The sequence below is a fragment of the Talpa europaea genome (genome assembly GCF_964194135.1).
Source record: "Talpa europaea genome assembly, chromosome: 9".
Lineage (NCBI taxonomy): Eukaryota > Metazoa > Chordata > Mammalia > Eulipotyphla > Talpidae > Talpa > Talpa europaea.
The window spans coordinates 97,884,263-97,902,218 of NC_140076.1; positions in this window are offsets into that span (position 1 = coordinate 97,884,263).

Genomic DNA, 17,956 nt, shown 5'->3' on the forward strand with positions numbered 1-17,956 from the left:
ATTCTCTCACCCTCCCGTGCTTCTGACTGTACCCAGTGCTTGTATAAATAAATAAATAAAATCTTAAAAAAAAAAAAAAAAAAAGATGGTACTGACCATTTAAAAAATAAATAAATAAATAAATAAAGATTGGAAACTGTTTTAACTATATTCTCTTCTCTATTTTTTAAAATTTATTTGTTTATGCATAGAACTAGGGAATAGGCCAGAGACGTGGGGGTGGAGGGGTGAGCGGATTCATCAGAGACAGAGTAGGGAACAGAACAGACAGATTAACTGAAAATACACTGCTGAGGGGAGCAATGTGTGAGACAGGAGAGGTCTGCTGCGTCATGTGTATCACCTCCCTGACCCGGGATCGAATTCGTGCTGCAGTGGCTGCGGACAGCTTCATAGTGCTGCTACTTAACCCCTTGTGCCACCAGGAAGGCCCCACTATATTCTCTACTCTTTATTGCACACTAAATGCATTATAGTTCTTTTCTATTGAAGGTCTTATGCCCTAGAGTATGTTTTGTCTTGATGTGGCAGATGTCAGAACCTATCTAGAGGAGGCAGGTTTGGGGTTCTCAGGGTGCCCCTCACCCTGCCCTGTAACAGATTGCTAATAAGAATTTAAGTGTATAAAGAGATAAAGTGGCTAGACAAATGGAGTTGCTTCTTTGTTTTTCTTCAACTTCACCTCTCTTCTACAAGCAAATTCCAGGTGTGTTAACATTTTAGTGATGACCAATGCCTTGCCAGGGGTGGGAATGTGACCCAAACATAGCTAAATCAGACTCAATTTTAGATTTTGTTAGAACGCCTAGAAAAAAGAGCAGCCCTTTTTCCTTTGGGGTTGCTAAGCTAAGAGCTTAAAAGCCTAGAGCTTCCTGGGCCTCCCTATGAATGAGGCCAGGACAGAAGACAGAGAGCTAACAAAGAAAGGCTGAGGCTTTCAGAAAAATTTTGAATCCCTGAATCCAACTCTGCTAACCTTGTTTATCTCTACAATTTTCATTTTTATGAGCCAATGTATTTGCTCGCAATGCCTAAGAGTTACATTGTCTGTCACTTGCAAACAAGAGTCTTGCTTGAAGTAGCAAATTTGAAAATAGAGGGCCCATTTGAAAAATCGCAGTAATTATGAACAAAATTTCTCATTGTCAGAGAATTTTAACTCTCAAATGTGTCTGCTTTTAGCAGACTGTAGAGTAGACAATGTTGTTCTCCAACAAATATTCCAGAATTTCACACTGTGAATTAGCCATGGATCTGGGGTAGAATCAATTTCAACTCCTGCTCCCATTAATCTAAGTACAAGGAATCCCTTGGCTCACAGTGATTATTTTAAGGATAACCTTCCCACCCCCTCCTTCTCTCACACATACACACACACACACACACACACACACACAACACACACCCCTCCTTCCCTACCCCAACACTTAGTTGATTCAATCATAATCGGGGGGCAGAACATTGTTGGTTTATTTATTTATTTATTTATTTATTTATTTATACAAGCGCTGGGTACAGTCAGAAGCACAGGAGGGTTAGAGAATTCACCAGAGCCAGAGCAGGGAGTAGAACAGGCAGACCGACAAAGTACACTGCTGAGGGGAGCAGCAGGCGGCAGGAGAGGTCTGCGCGCCATGTGGGACCCTCGCCCTGCGGCCTGGGATTGAACCGGCGCTGCAGAGGCTACGGGCAGCTTCTCAGCCCAGCACTCAACTGCTGTGCCATCGGGGAGGCCCGGGGGGCAGAACTTTGATCAATTGTTTTTGATAAACAATCTTCCCCACTTCTGAGTGATGTGGTGTGCACACATATGACCTGCCATTACTGCAGCCACTTTGCTACCGTGAGCGAAGCCAGTCTGGGACAGAGTAAACACATAGAGAAAGATGAATCTGTGAAATTTGGAAAGTAGAGTCTAACCTAAAATCAATTCTACTCTGTATGTGGTTTTTTTTTTTTTTTTAGTTCATAAACTAATATGTTCTTTATTGTTGAAGCCAGTTGAATTGGGTTTTCTGTTACTTGGGTTTGAAAGTATTCTGTGACAATGGCTTAATTAAACCACTGATCAGTCAACTGATAAGAAAACTCACTGCAAAATACCTGATTTTGCTAAAAATACCACTTTTAAGGAGCCAAAGTTAATACAGTGGAAAGCACTTTGTACAAATCATGCTACACAGTAGGAGTATAAGAAATGTTGATAGAATTGGATTTTGTTTAACAATAGCCATCATTTTAAGTTACATCAGGGTATGCTAAGGATTTGACATGTACTTTTTTTTTTCATTTAATTCTACCAGTTAATCCTTATTTAACGGGGGCAGGGATGGGGATCTAAGGGTTCTACAAGTAAAATATTTGGTCCAAGAGATTCTACTTCTAGAGCACTTCTGTTTAATTTTCAAGCGGTTACATGCCATTTTAAAAAGGTTTTCTTGTTCTGTGGCTTGGCTAAATAATACTAACTCATGCTTTAACTCTAAGAACTTTGAAGACCAAAGAAGAAACTTGAGTTAACCAAGATCATAGACCATGGTTGACAAAAGATGCAGGTATTTTCTTAAACAAGAGCCACTCTCCAAGGTCTTACAGAGAAGGAAGTGAAGAGAAGGAATATTTTATCAAGAAGCCACTTAGTACGGTGGTAAGAAAGTATTACAAATGAAGTCTCTGTTGCTTTTTTTCTTGTTCTTTCCCCTCTGAAAATTCCAGAAAATCATAGGAAAGTAGTTATAGGGTTTTTGAGTGAGAAGAAATGAGAGCTGGAGTGGTTGGGAGAGGTTATGAGCTTCTGTCAACAAAACAATAAACAATTAAGAGACTTTCATCTTAAGATATACCTAAGAAAACCTTTGGGAGACTCTCACAGGGAAGGTGTGCTTTCTGTCAACATGAGCATAGTAGATAATGCTTTTTGTTTTCATTCTTATTTCTTCCTGGCATTAGTCACTGATTTTCTTTTATGATTTTATCCATGTTCCTGACTCCACCAAATATGTCCACATCCTAACTCTTGGGTCCAGTAAATATGCTACCTTATATGGCAAAAGGGACACTGCACATTTAATTATGCTAAGGATCTTGGGATGAGAAGATTATCATGGATTATGAAAGTAAACCCAATGAAATTGCAAAAGCTTATATAAGAGAAAAGCAGGAGGGTCAGAGAGCTAAAGGAGAGGTAGACAGAAGTAGAGGTTGAAGTGATGTGTTTGGTGTGTTTTGAAGATGGAGGAGGAGGCCACCATCCAAGGAAAGCATGTCAAGTCTAGAAGCTGGGAGCAAGGAAATGAATTCTACACCAAAGGTATAAATGTGAATGGTTTATGCAAATTTTTCATAGGTAAGAGATTGCAAGTTAAAGGAGACAATACATTATGGCCTCTGTTTTCTCAAGAAAGTAAGTGCAGATTTGGAATAGTAGTTGTTGGAAAAGCAGCTAAGTACACCTCAAGGGATTAAAAGAAGAAGTTGATAATCCAGGTGAGGTTTGAAAGTAACTGCAATGGAAGCTGCATCTATAAGACTGGGATATTTTTTTCCTGGACACGCTCAATTGCTCTGGTATAGGAAAGAGAAGATGATAAATCAAAGCCTCCCTGAGGTTTTGTTGAGCTGAGTTAGGAAGATTAATTTTCTGAAGTTTTTTTCTTTCTTTTTTTTTTTTTTTTGAGTAGCAGTTAAGAGCTTTCTTTAGATGATCAAAGCCTACTTTTTAAACGTGTTACTCTCCCATAATGGGGGAAGGAGGTACAGATTGTGTTGTCAGAGTTCTTCTTGAGAAAAACATTGTACAGTACTCTGTGCAAGAATTATTTCTTAGAATTGAGAATGAGATACCCAAACACATATTGAAGCAATAAATGGTGCTCAATAAAACACGATGCATGAAAGAGCAAATGAATTTTGTTTTAACAGAAACAAAAAGAAAGAAGAGAGAGAAGTTGCAGAAGTTTGACCCCTGCACAATATAACTCCTCATTGTCACCTCCAAATATTTAGGGACAACTTTACAAACACTTGGTAGAAACTGATCTCTCACATAAACTAGACAAAAGAAGTAAATTTCACATACAGATGAGTACCAGGTATACAGATGTAGGAAACACAGAAGCAGAAAAACCTGAAGCAGAATAGATCATGAGAATTTAAAGATTCCAAGAATGCATATCAGTGGTCCATGCCAAGTTTACTTGCAAGGCAGAAAGGCCTCCACTAAAGCAGCTCAAGGACAGGATTCAAATTGTTCCCTGTGTATCATCTCCTGACTGGCTGGCATATGCCCTACATATAGGAAGCATTCATTAGAGAAACTCTGTTCTGAGTCATCCTCCTCAAATATTCTTGCTACCTTATAAGAGAAACAGGAGAGAAAAGAGTGACTGCATCTTTGACCTTTCATTGCCTTTGAATAAACAACTCAAAGCACAGCTCAACACTGTCATTTTCAAATAACAAGGGCATGACACTTTCAAACATCAGACTATTATGTTAGCATATGTAAATTTTCCAAGAGGAGACTGGATAACTAGAAACATATGTGCATTCAGTAACTATTGTGAAAAAGTAAATTCCAAGTAAAGCCACACTTATAACAATATATACCAAAATCCATAGGTATCTATTCTCAAAGGTAAGTAATAGCTCTCAGTTCTCCTCTGATTGGTTCAGGATACTGGAAAAGGCTTGTCTGTTTGGCCACTATAATGGCTAATGCAGAATTCAATAATAATCCAAGTTTGTTGATCTATATGGTACCAGCAAAGCAGTGCCCCTATATATTTTTTTTTCATTAAAGGACTCCAAGTTGTCATTATAGGAAAATGTTTGGGTTTTGTACTCTTTGATAAGGAATTATACTGGGAACTGGAGAGAAGTGTAAGGGAATAAAAAGTATTCCTCAATGCTCTTAGAAGTCCTGGCTAGGTCTGAAAATTAAACTGACAAAAGCAAAGAGAAAAGTATATACATTTTATTGAATTTTTACAGGTATATAGGCACTGTTGTGTAACCATGCCAGGCCAGGTAAGTTCATTGTCAGTTCTCACAAACGAAAAGAAAATTTGGAGCCTTCAATGGATTTTGCAGGCCTTTAATGTGGAAACAGGGGACCGTGTACACAGGCAGGCAGACTGAGCAAGAGAGACCCCCAACACTGAGAGAGGCAGAACAGCAACTCCCTTGCCTATACCCCTTTACACCGTTAAGCACCCACAGCCGCACAACTGACACATTATTGCAAATGCAAGGCCCCTCCATTATTTGCTAGGTGTTGGAATGGTGGAAAACGTAACATTTCAAGGTGTGGGCTGCCTGATGTGTGGAAGGGGAAAAACACCCTGATTTTAACTCACTTTCTTTACAGCGCCTTTGCAGGAGAATCAAGACCTGAAAAAGTTGGGCCTCCCCGATGGCGCAGCAGTTGAGCGCTGGGTTGCAAAGCTGCCCGCAGCCTCTGCAGGGCCGGTTCGATCCCCGGCTGCTCCCCGGCCACCAGAGGAGGGTCCCACATGGCGCGCAGACCTCTCCTGCCGCCCGCTGCTCCCCTCAGCAGTGTACTTCGGTCCTTCTGCCTGCTCTGCTTCCCGCTCTGGCTCTGGTGAATTCTCTCACCCTCCCGCGCTTCTCACTGTACCCAGTGCTTGTATAAATAAATAAATAAATCTTTAAAAAAAAAAGACCTGAAAAAGTTGACCAGACCAGAAAGCTGTTGTATCTTTTAGACAAGAAAAAGTCAAAACCAAATTTGTAAAGAATGGATAAGACAGAAGAATGAGTCGGGGTAGTAAGTGGTGAAGAAGAAGCGGAAGGGTGAACTTGACAAGGTTTGTTTGTGTGTGTAACTCATCTCCAAATGCCCTATCTCTGGTGATAAGAGCCTTTTCCTTCTTCCTGATACTGGGGAGTATGATCTGTTTTATGATCTGTTTCAGGAAGATGGGTGAGGTGGAAGCATGGTGGTCAATGACCTTCCTGTTTCCACCATTTTCTCCAACTTCTTGAGCTTAAGATAGTCAATGTGCCACAGTGCCATATTTTGAGAAAGCATGTACTGACCCCATCAAATGGAGACCATACTTTTTTCAGTAATTATGTTTTGAAATTTTTTCCTATGGCATCCCCAGATGGATATGTGGGTATTTTCTGCATACCTAATTTTCATTGTTGAGTCCTAAACAATAAGGTACCAAACAAGTTGGAATAGTCACTGAAGAAAGAGGAAATGTCCATGTTCATTTGACAAAGATAATTGGCAGAAAATATTTCACAAATTTGCTTGACTCATTCAGCTATCAAGTTTTAAGCAAGCCAAACTCTTATAGCTAACAATATGTTGAGTAATACACATCCTTAGGGGACTCATTTAATGAATAGATAAGAATTATTCATAAATTAATCAAATTAGCATATCAATTGTAGGTAAATTAACTACTTCTGAAGTACTTGAGGGTGCTGTAGGTGCTTAGAAACAGTTTATAATAATCTACCTTATTTTAAACATTCTGCTTACACTTATGCAATTAAATGGTACTGTTTGTAAGCAAGGAATTATTTTGGCAAAGATGTATTTTATCCAAATCAGCCTCAATCTCAAAATTCTAAATTATTACAAAATCTGAATATTGTGGAATTTTTTAAAGGGTCTTATTGTAACTTTCAAATGAACTCTTTTTACAACAAAACTCATAATTCTGTGAAAAATATGGTGGGTAGTAGAAGGAGTAAGGTGATAATGTATTAGCACTGGAGCTTTGGTGGAAGGCAAGTGAAGCAAGCGAATATGTTGAGGTGTGAAGCTGTACTCCCCAAATTATATAGTTTTGTAAATGAACGAGAAATCAACATTTGATTAAAAATATTTATTTTCTTCTTTCCTATTTTTAGTGATATTGGGAAGGAGGTCCAGAAGCTGTGCTTTCACTTGAGGTCAGTAAGAAAAGCTCTGAAAACATATTTTATGTTATTGCAAACTTACCTCAAAATGTACTATAATTGGTTACTTTGCATTCCAAAGCACATGTAACCTTAGGAGTAAGTAACCAAGCTAGTAAATCTCCTATTTAACTATATCCATGAGATGGAGGAAGGAAAAAAATCACTTCCTATACTTGTGTGAGGTTTTCCATTTCTAAGTTAAACTGATAAAAGACAGAGTAACAAGACAAAAACAAGTTTGTTAATTTCTCAATCTCACAAATAATGGGAGAAACTCAGAGGAATGGCTGGCTCTTCAAGCCTTTTTTTTTTTTTTTTAGCTTTTTTTTGTGTGTGTGTGTGGGACCCTCTCCGGTGGCCGGGGAGCAAACCAGCGCTGCAGAGGCTGCAGGCAGCCTGGCAGCCCAGCGCTCAACCGCTGCGCCACCAGGGGAGGCCCTCCCATAATAGCATTTTAACAAAGAAATAATAAATTCTTAGAGAAGTAATAAAACAGAGAAAAAGGACCTGGAGTCTCTAGGGTCTACAAATTGTGGGAAGAAAAATAGATGGGAAATTAATAGTCGAAAAAGCTTAGTTGGGGCCACCCCGATGGCGCAGCGGTTGAGCGCTGGGTTGCGAAGCTGCCCGCAGCCTCTGCAGCGCGTTCGATCCCGGCTGCTCCCCGGTCACCAGAGGAGGGTCCCGTATGGCGCGCAGACCTCTCCTGCCGCCCGCTGCTCCCCTCAGCCGTGTACTTAGGTCCTTCTGCCTGCTCTGCTCCCCGCTCTGGCTCTGGTGAATCCTCTCACCCTCCCGCGCTTCTGACTGTACCCAGTGCTTGTATAAACAAAACAAACAAACAAATAAATAAATAAAACATGCCTCTAGAAAAAAAAAATCTTAAAAAAAAAAAGCTTAGTTTGGTAAAGACTATTATGTGATTCCTTGGGTGCTGAGTCTAACTTTGACTCCAATGATTAACCTTTGTCATTCGTGGTAGGGAAAAGAGGAGACACATTTTTGTGAACTTATGTCCAGCTTCTAGGCAAATAAAGGAAAAATAGAGACTTTTTCCTGTGTCTGCTTCTTCCCAGTTGCCATCAGTTCAAAATCACACTTATGCCAAAATGGCAGATTTGAGATCCTACTATCTCTCAAGGATATGATGTTGCTGGATATGATTTTGTTGACAAAATCCAGTAAACCTCTTGGGATTCATATGAAATAGTAGAAAGGAATAACGTTTGATGAGATATAAATAAGGTGTGTTTCTTCTTGTTAATATCAAGAGGATATACTAATCCATTGCATTAAACAAGATAATATTATATTATTAATATCAGTGGGAAAAATATTCTATTGGCCTTTGATAGAAGCTTCTTACAAAGGTAGTTTCCAGGCTACACTAAATGTCCAGAAAGAGTAACTAACATAAATGTCTTAGAGCTTAAATGTCCTTTATGGATGTCAATATTAAAGAGAAACTACAAATTCATTTTATTAATTAACCCCCCCCCAGTCTTATAAGATATCAAGAGCCTCAAGTAGGCAATAGTTTTATAGCTTTATACTTTAAAAAAAAGTTAAATTCCAAATTTCTACCCTAAATATATACCCAAATAAGTCATGGGGATCTCATGTCCTTCTTCTGATTAAAATCTTCCAACAATTATTCCTAGCACCATTTGTGTGTGTATGTGTGTGTATGTGTACAGATTCCAAGTACTTCATTCTCTCTGCTGACTCCCTGTTTTCTACATGCTATTCCTCTATCTTTAATACCCTTCCCTGCCTCATCTACTGACGACCTGACAGTTGAAGCCTAAACCACTCAGAAAATCTGATCAATTATTTCCAACCCTCTCTAACTCACAGTTCAAAGAAAATTGTATAGAGGACTTCCTTCGTTTTCCTGGTTATATTGGTGTTGCACTGAATTTTAATAATTGATTTTCTCATCTTTTCATTCTACCATAAGTCAAATTATTTGAGATCAAAAACAGTTGGTTGTTGGGCCTCCCTGGTGGCACAGCGGTTGAGCCCTGGGTTGCGAAGCTGCCCGCGGCCTCTGCGGCGCCGCCGGTTTGATCCCCAGCTGCTCCCCGGCCACCAGAGGAGGGTCCCACATGGTGCGCAGACCTCTCCTGCCGCCCGCTGCTCCCCTCAGCAGTGCCCTTCGGTCCTTCTGCCTGCTCTGCTCCCCGCTCTGGCTCTGGTGAATTCTCTCACCCTCCCGCTTGTCTGACTGTACCCAGTGCATGTATAAACAAAACAAACAAACAAATAAATAAATAAAACATGCCTCTATTAAAAAAAAAAAAAACGGTTGTTGGGTTTTTTTTTTTTTTCTTTTAATCTTTATGAGTCTAGTGCCTTACTTAGAGATTGGTATAGACATTGTAGATTTCCAATTAATATGTTTAAAACAACTTACTTTACAAAAATTTTGAAAAACCATAGTCAATTTTCATATCTTTACCAGCTTGGATTATTACATCAGCTGTATCATACTGTTTTCTTTATCTTCTTTTAAATCTCTGCTTAAATGTCACCTTATCAAAATGGTCTTCCTAAGTCCCTTGAAACACATCTCTCAATCTGCACTCTATTACCCTCTTTTTACCCTACCTTGCTATTTTTCTAAATAGCAGTTATTATCTCCTGATAATATATATTTTTGTCTGTCTTTCTATCTGGAATGTAAGTTCCTAGAGATCAGAGTCTTTGTTTTGTTTTCTACTGTGTTTCTAGTACCTATACTATTATCTGACACATAGAAAACTGTGTACCATGTAAAGAAAATTCTACTGTTTGCTCTGCTAGAAAATGCCTCCCTCTGCCTTGCCAGGGATGTCTCTAAAGTTTGGAGTCAGTAGAACAAGAATTAATATTCACTGTGAAGAACCCTGGGGTGAGAAACAAAGCAATGTCTGAAAATGTCCACAGACTGAGTCCCTGTCGTGTTTGCAAGTTGCAGGAAGGAGCATGAGATAATGGCCTTGCTGCACCCTCATGTCTGTAGGGGTACTTTCAGGATAAGGGATTCAAATAACCTTTGGACCTTACATCTTCCCCAAAACAGATACCTCTGGCTAAATAAGCTCCATAAGATTAAGGGATTGCTTTGAAGTTCTAAACAGTGATTCTCCTTTATCGATTAACTAAGTTTGTTAGAAAGCAGCCTCCTTCAGTTAACCAAAAAATGTTAGAACTTAGCTAAATGTCTTCCTTCCTTTGTTAAGAAAAAAACAATTATGTATTCTTGCTGTGTATATAGCTTACCTATAAAAAGTAAGACCCAAAACAGGGTGGAGACCAGTCACTCAGAGAAATCAGATTTTAGTTTCCACAGTCCAGTCCTCACTTTGTCTTAGAATAAAGTCTTTAGTAAATTTTTCTTTCACTAAGCTTTGAACTTGCTACACAGTGGTCATTATTGCAGTCGGCAAAGTATAAAATTCATTTATATGACCAATATTACCTGAGTTCCACGGCTTTTCTATATTCTTCCACTATATGGGTGAACAAAGTAAGCTCTTTGCCTTTTGAGCCAGTGGTGAGGGAGGTAGAAAGACAATAAAAATAAACAATATATGCATGGAAATTATTTACCATATCGGAAGACACTATGAAAAAAATCAAAGTAAGTTGCAGAACATCAGGTGTGCTAAGGGGACAGTTTATACTATTAAATAAAGTAGTCAAATAAATATTTATGAACACATACATGTTTACTGAATAAATAAATATGCATTACATTAATGCATATTTGTTTAATGAATGAATTACTACCTCCTATTCCACATGATCAGCTATTTTATGTATATGTAAACTTGCATTAGTTAAATAACTTCAGATTCATTCAGCACCATTAATGGAAACTTACTTTTGTTTGAATTGGATATTTCAGCCATTGTAAAAATGATTTGGAGATCTATATTGATAAGTAAGATAAACTAATCTTAGGATCTTTTGGTTAGAAGTAAATCTGTGTAACTCCTAATCATTTGGTATCACATGATTTTTTAGTGAAAAGAAATTAAGTAGTGCATCCCACCAGTTTAGTTAGCTCTCCTGAACTATCAACCCTGTGCTTCTTCTGTTATGTCAAACCTACTAGTTTTATATAAATGCAGCACATTTTATGTCTGTAGCTAAAGTTAATATGTTTTTCTGTATTTCAGTCTTCCAAACTTTGAAATAGAATAAGGACAAAAAGATTTGGCATTTGCTATACACAAATATCATTAGAAATAACAATGTACCTAAGTGAACTTTCTTCTAACCTCCTAATTTAGCTCATTTGTCTTCTATATCTAATTACTTATTCATATATTCGAACATTTTTGTTGAGTGCCAATTCTGGTCTAAGCACTCTGCTAAGCACTTAGGATATAGAGATGATTACCACTTCATTTACCAAAGTCTATTCATTAATGTATTCCATAATTATTTATTGACAATTAACTGTGCACCAGGCATTGTTCTAGATTTGGGGAGAGCAGTGAAGAAAAAAATTGCAAATTTCACATGTAACTTCTTATTGGGAGGTGAAGCAAATAATAATCTTCTAAATATATATATTTACAAGATTATACACACACACACACACACAGGCACAATATAATGTTAGACTGTTAATTCCTGAGAAGAAACATAAAGCAAGGAAAGGAATGGATTGATGTAATTGTTTTACTATATTTTAAGTAGAACTATCCTGGAATTAAGGGAGCAAACCATACAAAGAAATGGGAGAAAAGTGGTCAGGGCACAAAGCCCAATCTAAGGAAATTGGCTTGGTAGTAGGTTCTAGATACTGGAAATAATCGCCATCTCATCAATGATGTGCTGAAGATGATGTGTATGTGCCTTCAAGAGTCAACTATACTCACCTCTTCCCAAATCCATATACAGTCGTGTTTGTAACTTGAAATTAGCCATAGTTGGGGGGGCGGGTATTTTATGTCACTCAACTTAGCAACAAGAAATCAAAACCATTTCATGAGATAGTTGTTAAGCATTTACCGGCACATCACGGCCTCTGTTCCCACACACTGAGAGTGGCAGGGAGAGTGGTAGAAGTGAAATCACCCCCTTAGGGACCAGATTCCACTTCTCTGAGATCAGCTCACCTGGTGGAGATCTGGCCAAAAGATTATGCCCTTTTCCTTATGTATTCTTGAAGTGGGGAGAGTAACCTTAGTAGTTACTTCTTGCAATTTTGGTAAATGGTGCCAGTGAAAATGCCTTTCTTTCCCATTTATGTGCCACTCCTGTATTTTAAAGATGCTTAATCTGTAACACCTATTTACCATGTCCATAAAACCTCCTTCAGCTAAACCTGAGAGAACAAGAAACCAGTAGAGGACAGGAACAGAAAATCTGAATACACTCCCTTACCAAGTAAGTAAAATATAATAATGGCTTTAAGGTACCCAAATAGAAATATACAGCATATATTTTAAAGTCCAAAAATACTTAAAATTTTAGAACTGTTATCACAGAGGTTTTTGTCCAGCATCAGAATGATGGTGATGATGATAAAACAAACAACAGATGTACTGTAAGCTATGTGATATGACACATATTTTTTTAAGTACTTGACAGTGTATGCAGTTCTAATTAATGTGTAGAGAAAATATTATTTTAGTTTTTTAATATTCATAATAGAAAAATTAGCTTATTAGCCAGATCCTATAAATATACATAAACAATGGTTTAAAAATAAAGTAAAATGTTTATTGATTGTGACTCTTTGGTTGAATGTGACAGAAATAACTTGACCTGCTAAAGGAGGGGAGAAATAGAGGGAAATGAGGATGGGGGAGGAGGGGATAGGCGAAGTGGGGGGCCGCAGAAGGGAAGGAGAGGGAGTCAAAAAAAAGGGAAAGGGAGGGGGAGAGTTAGAGATCAAGGATAAGAATACCATTGCGGGGCCTCCCTGGTGGCGCTAGGGGCTAAGACGCAGCACTATGAAGTTATCCACAGCCACTGCAGCCTGAGTTCGATCCCTGGCCAGGGAGGTGACCCACATGGCACTGCAGACCTCTCCTAGCTCACCCTCAACCTACCTGTTCTGCTCCCCACTCTGTCTCTGGTGAATATTCTCACCCCCCCACACCTCTGACCTGTACCTAGTTCTTATATGCATAAATAAATAAATCTTTAAAAAATAAAAAGAATACTATTGGGTCTTAGGAGGGAATGGAGATAAGAATCAGAAAGTCAGGAAGTCTGGTAGCCAGTTACTGTTGTCTCTGTCACAGGGTTTTGCTCTTTCTTAAAATCAGCTTTATTCTTTTATTCCTTCTGTAGACAAGTTATCATCCCTCTTTAGCTCACACGGTAGAGTATGGCTGTCAGTTACTTCTGAATTAAAATCTTACCTCTCTCATTACAGAAGACTGAATGCAGCTACCTCTAAATTTCTAGGTGGGAGAATCTGATTGGCACACTTAATTAAACTGCCCATTCCTGGTCTAATCAACTATGGCCAAAGGGACTGGGCTCTCACAGTACAAATGTAATTGCTAATAGCCCATCCATGTGAAGAGTCAAGGAATGAGGAGATGGTTCACACACGGGATTTGTATATGGGCTAAGTATATTTCTATTATTGCCCACATCAAAATACTTCAGACCAGATTCTAGAGTAGAAAGGGACTTAAAAAATAACCAAGTTCAAGCCATTGCCCAGGGGAGTAGCCTCTTCTGTGCTCTCTCTAATGGGTAGTTTAGTATCTGGTTGAACACATAATAATACAGAGCTGGCTAAAGCACGAGGAAACTCATTCTAGTGGGAATTAGTGGGATGTAGTTTTTTTTTTTTTTAATTTATTGATTTACACAGGAACTGGGGTACAGGTCAGAGGCATGGGAGGGTGAGAGAATTCACCAGAGACAGAGTGGGGAGCAGAACAGGCAGACTACCGAAAACAATGCTGAGGGGACCAGCGGGCAAGATGGGAGAGGTCATGTGGGGATCTCCCTGGCCAGTTGGGAATCGAACCTGCGCTGCAGAGGCTTCAGATAGTTTCACAACATGGCGCTCAACCCGCTGCACCATGGGGGATAGAAGTGTGGGGGAGGAGGCCCCTAGTGGGATGTAGTTTTATTGCTAGACTCATTCTTACACTTAGCTGAAATTTGCCTCTTGATAACATTAATCTACTCTACTTTGTGGAATAATAAATAGATAATACAATTAATGCATATTTTTATGTGACAGTTGTTTATTTATTTGAAGATGACTAAGATGTTCTCCATTGGTTTTCCTCAGGGTAAACACCTGCAGCTCTTTTAAACCTCTTTCTCCTTCCTCCCTCACTGTTTTAGTGATGTTTGCTTTTAATTATCTGAAAAAAGGTGTTCCTTCTCCAAATGTCTAAAGTAGTAAAAGAATTGCGTTGGCTCATATCACTGGTAAGTCTAGAGTCAGTCTTCAGAAAGAGGGTGACCAAACAGCTCAGTTACTCATTTGTTGTTTGAACTAAAACGACAATATTTACTACCAATTCATTTGTTACTCTACTCTTAGGGAACAGCTACTATGTGCTAGGCATTTGTAATAGACACCAGAGATACATGGGGAGGGGGGCCATACATGGGGAGCCATTCTAGAAATTATTTCTAGAGGGGGGGGAGGGCAAACAATACAGAGTAATATTTTAAAATTAAAAAATTACACAATGTGTTAGAATTTGTTAAATCCTTTTAATAAAAAGAGTAGGGCATTGTTGGGATGGGGTGGCAGGTGACTGTATTTTATAGTGTGATCATGGTACCTCTAATTGAGAAGGAAGAATTTAATAAAGATTAAAAGATGAGTAGGTTATTTGCTGGAGCTGGAAAGGGTTGGAGGGGCAGAATGACATGGGAAATAGGGAGAGGGAAGAGCAGAAAAATAGCATAAGTGACGGCCCTAAGGCAAAACACTGCTTAGGATGTTCTAGGAACAGCTATGAACACTGGTAAGGAATGAATGAAGGGGTGAATCCTGTGGGATGAAGACTCTAGGATGACAGGTCACCAGATCTTGTAGGACATAAAAGTTTTTATAAGAACCTTGACTTTTACTCAGAATGAAATAAAATTCCATTCCAGGGTTCTGAGTAAAGGAGTGACTTGATCTTACTTACATTTTATTTTTTTTAAAGATTTATTTATTTATGCATACAAGAACTGAGGTACAGGCCAGAATTTGGGGGGGGGGTAAGAGGATTCACCAGAGACAGAGTTGGAAACAGAAAGGAAGATCTACTGAAATACACTGCTAAGGGGAGCAAAGGGTGAAACAGGAGAAATCTGCTGCACCATATATGAGTTAGCTTGAAATCAGGCCATAGAGGTGATAGCGTTGAGACTTAATCTCTAGGCCACCAGGGAGGCCCTTAACATTTATTCTAACTCAACATAATCTGTGGGCAAAATCTGAGTAGAGCACAATGGGACTGTTACATCTTTCATTTCACTAAAAATCCTAAGATTTTAATTGTTTTGTGTCAATGTTTCATGATATTTTTATAGGGTCTGTCCCTTTGCATGTCAAATATTTATGCAGCTGATTTTTTAACCTAAATAACAGTCTTTATTCCTTTCAATATAATTTTTTAAAGATTTATTTATTAATGCATGCAAGAACTGGGGTACAGGCCAGAGGTGTGGGAGGTGAGAGGATTCATCAGAGACAGAGTGGGGGAGCAGAACAGGCAGAATGACTGAAATACACTGCTGAGGGGAGCAACGGGCGAGTCAGGAGAGGTCTACTGCACCATGTGGGTTGCTCCCTGGCTGGTGGGGCATAGAACTTGTGCTGCAGAGGCTGCGATTGCTTCACAGTGTTGTGCTTAACCCCTTGCGCCACCAGGGAGGCCCTCCTTTCAATATAATTTTGAATGCTGATTCTATTTCGCAAATATCAGTCATTTGACATTTGCAAATTTGGTAAACATACTTCACTGTAAATACTAAATAAAAACAAAATAATTTTCCCTTCCCCTTTCTTAAGAGGATACTTTACTTCTATAAGAGAAAATGGGTAGAAGGGGGTAAGTGGATAATAGACTGAGGTGACAATGCTTCAATGGAGCCATCCATTGCAAAATAATTAAAAGACTTCCAAATTTGAACTATTTTCAGTTCTCATTTCTCAAGTTTTCATTGACAGTGTTAAGGAGGAAATATATTCAAACTACTTTGAAACTTTAGGTGTATTAAAAAGATTTGAAATAACTGTTGGTTTCCATTTGTTATTTGGATTCTTTATTTGTGACACTGTCAAGAGCAATTCAATTTGGAAGACTTACTCATTCTGGGGATAAGTTTAAAAACCTATATTTTTTATTTGCAAATCACTGTTAATTATCATTTATGTGACTATTTGCATAAATTTCACATAAATTATATGTGCTTCTTGCAATATATTTATGTTATAGTTATGATATTTTAAAGCAAAATGATGTTTCCTTTGCATTTAACATTTTTTTCATCTTTTACTTTTCCATGTATTTTTTCCTTACCTGTTTTTATTCTCCCAGTTTAGTTCTTTATGCATAATCATTCTAAAAACTGCTGATCCACACCAACCATTGTGTTCTCATCTAAGAATAATCTTTATTATACGCACAGTACAGGAAGGACAGCCAGCTATGCTGAGCTTTTTTCAGTGAACATGTAGATAAGCAGTCACTTTTGCTGAATACAAAAGAGGCAGTGTTTGTGTTAAGACAGTCCATTGCTTGCTGCCATCTAATCCTCTCTTTTTTAAATGTAAAATTTATTTTTATTGAAGTGACACATGCACATAGCTTAAAAAGTAAATAGTTCTGGAAGATTTATCATGAAGTAAACAAAACCTAAACAATACTTTTCTGTCTCATCCTTTTCTTATCCCCAAGTGCCATGCCCCAGAAGCAACCACTTTTTCACTTCCTGATTCTCCTGGTCTTTAACTTCATGCTTCTGAATAATATGCTCATCTGCTATATTTTTACCTATCATTCAGACATTATCTATTGACTTCTTACTTCGGAATATGAGAATTTATATTCCTACAATATACACACATCTCTTCCATAGTACACTTCCAGAATGTACTATATCTTCTAATCACTTTTTTAAAATCATGCAGTTAGCTTATAAAAATTTTTTTTCCATATACCTTCTATTAATTTTATGCCCTATCTTGCCAACAATAGTGTAAAACTCTGCTCAGTATATGCAGTTATTTTTGATCTATAAATTCCATGTTTTTTCTTGGAAAAAAAAAACCACTTAGAATTGTTTGTAAATAGCAAGATTGGTGGCCACCTCAAAGTTCACCAATAAGATCTCATAAATAAATCATGATTCATTTATTTAGTAGAATGTTAGGCAGCCTTATATAAAGAATTCAATATTTTTAAATGTACTAATAAGAAAATATCTAAGATATTTTAAGTTAAAAAATAAGTTGCTGAACATTTTGGACAGTAGTCACTATTTTGGAATGAAAAGGAAAACCTATGTGTGTAATCACTATATGCATTTGAATACGTCTGGAAGAATATGTGATAAACTGGTATGTTGGGTCCCTCTAGAACATGGGATGTAGTAGTTGGGGAACAGGAGTATAAAATATATACTTTTCTTTTTTTATTGATACATAATTTACATGCTATAAAATTCATAAGTATTTACTTCAATGATTTTTGGTATATTTCTAAAGTTGTACAACTATTACCATAATCTAGTTTTAAAATATTTCCATTTTCCCAACAACTTAAGTGCCTAAATGTACACACACACACACACACACACACAATGGAATGCTACTTAGCTCTTTAAAAAAAGGTGAATGTTTGCCACTTGTGACAGCATGGATGGAACTGGACTGGATAATACTAAGCAAAATAAGTCAGAAGGAGAAAGACAAACAGTAGATGGTATCACTTCTATGTGGAAACTAAACACATGGTCAGAGAATACCAAACCAACAATAAACCTAGAAATCTGATTGTGGAATTGAAGATACAATGTGGAGACAGGTAAGGGGAAG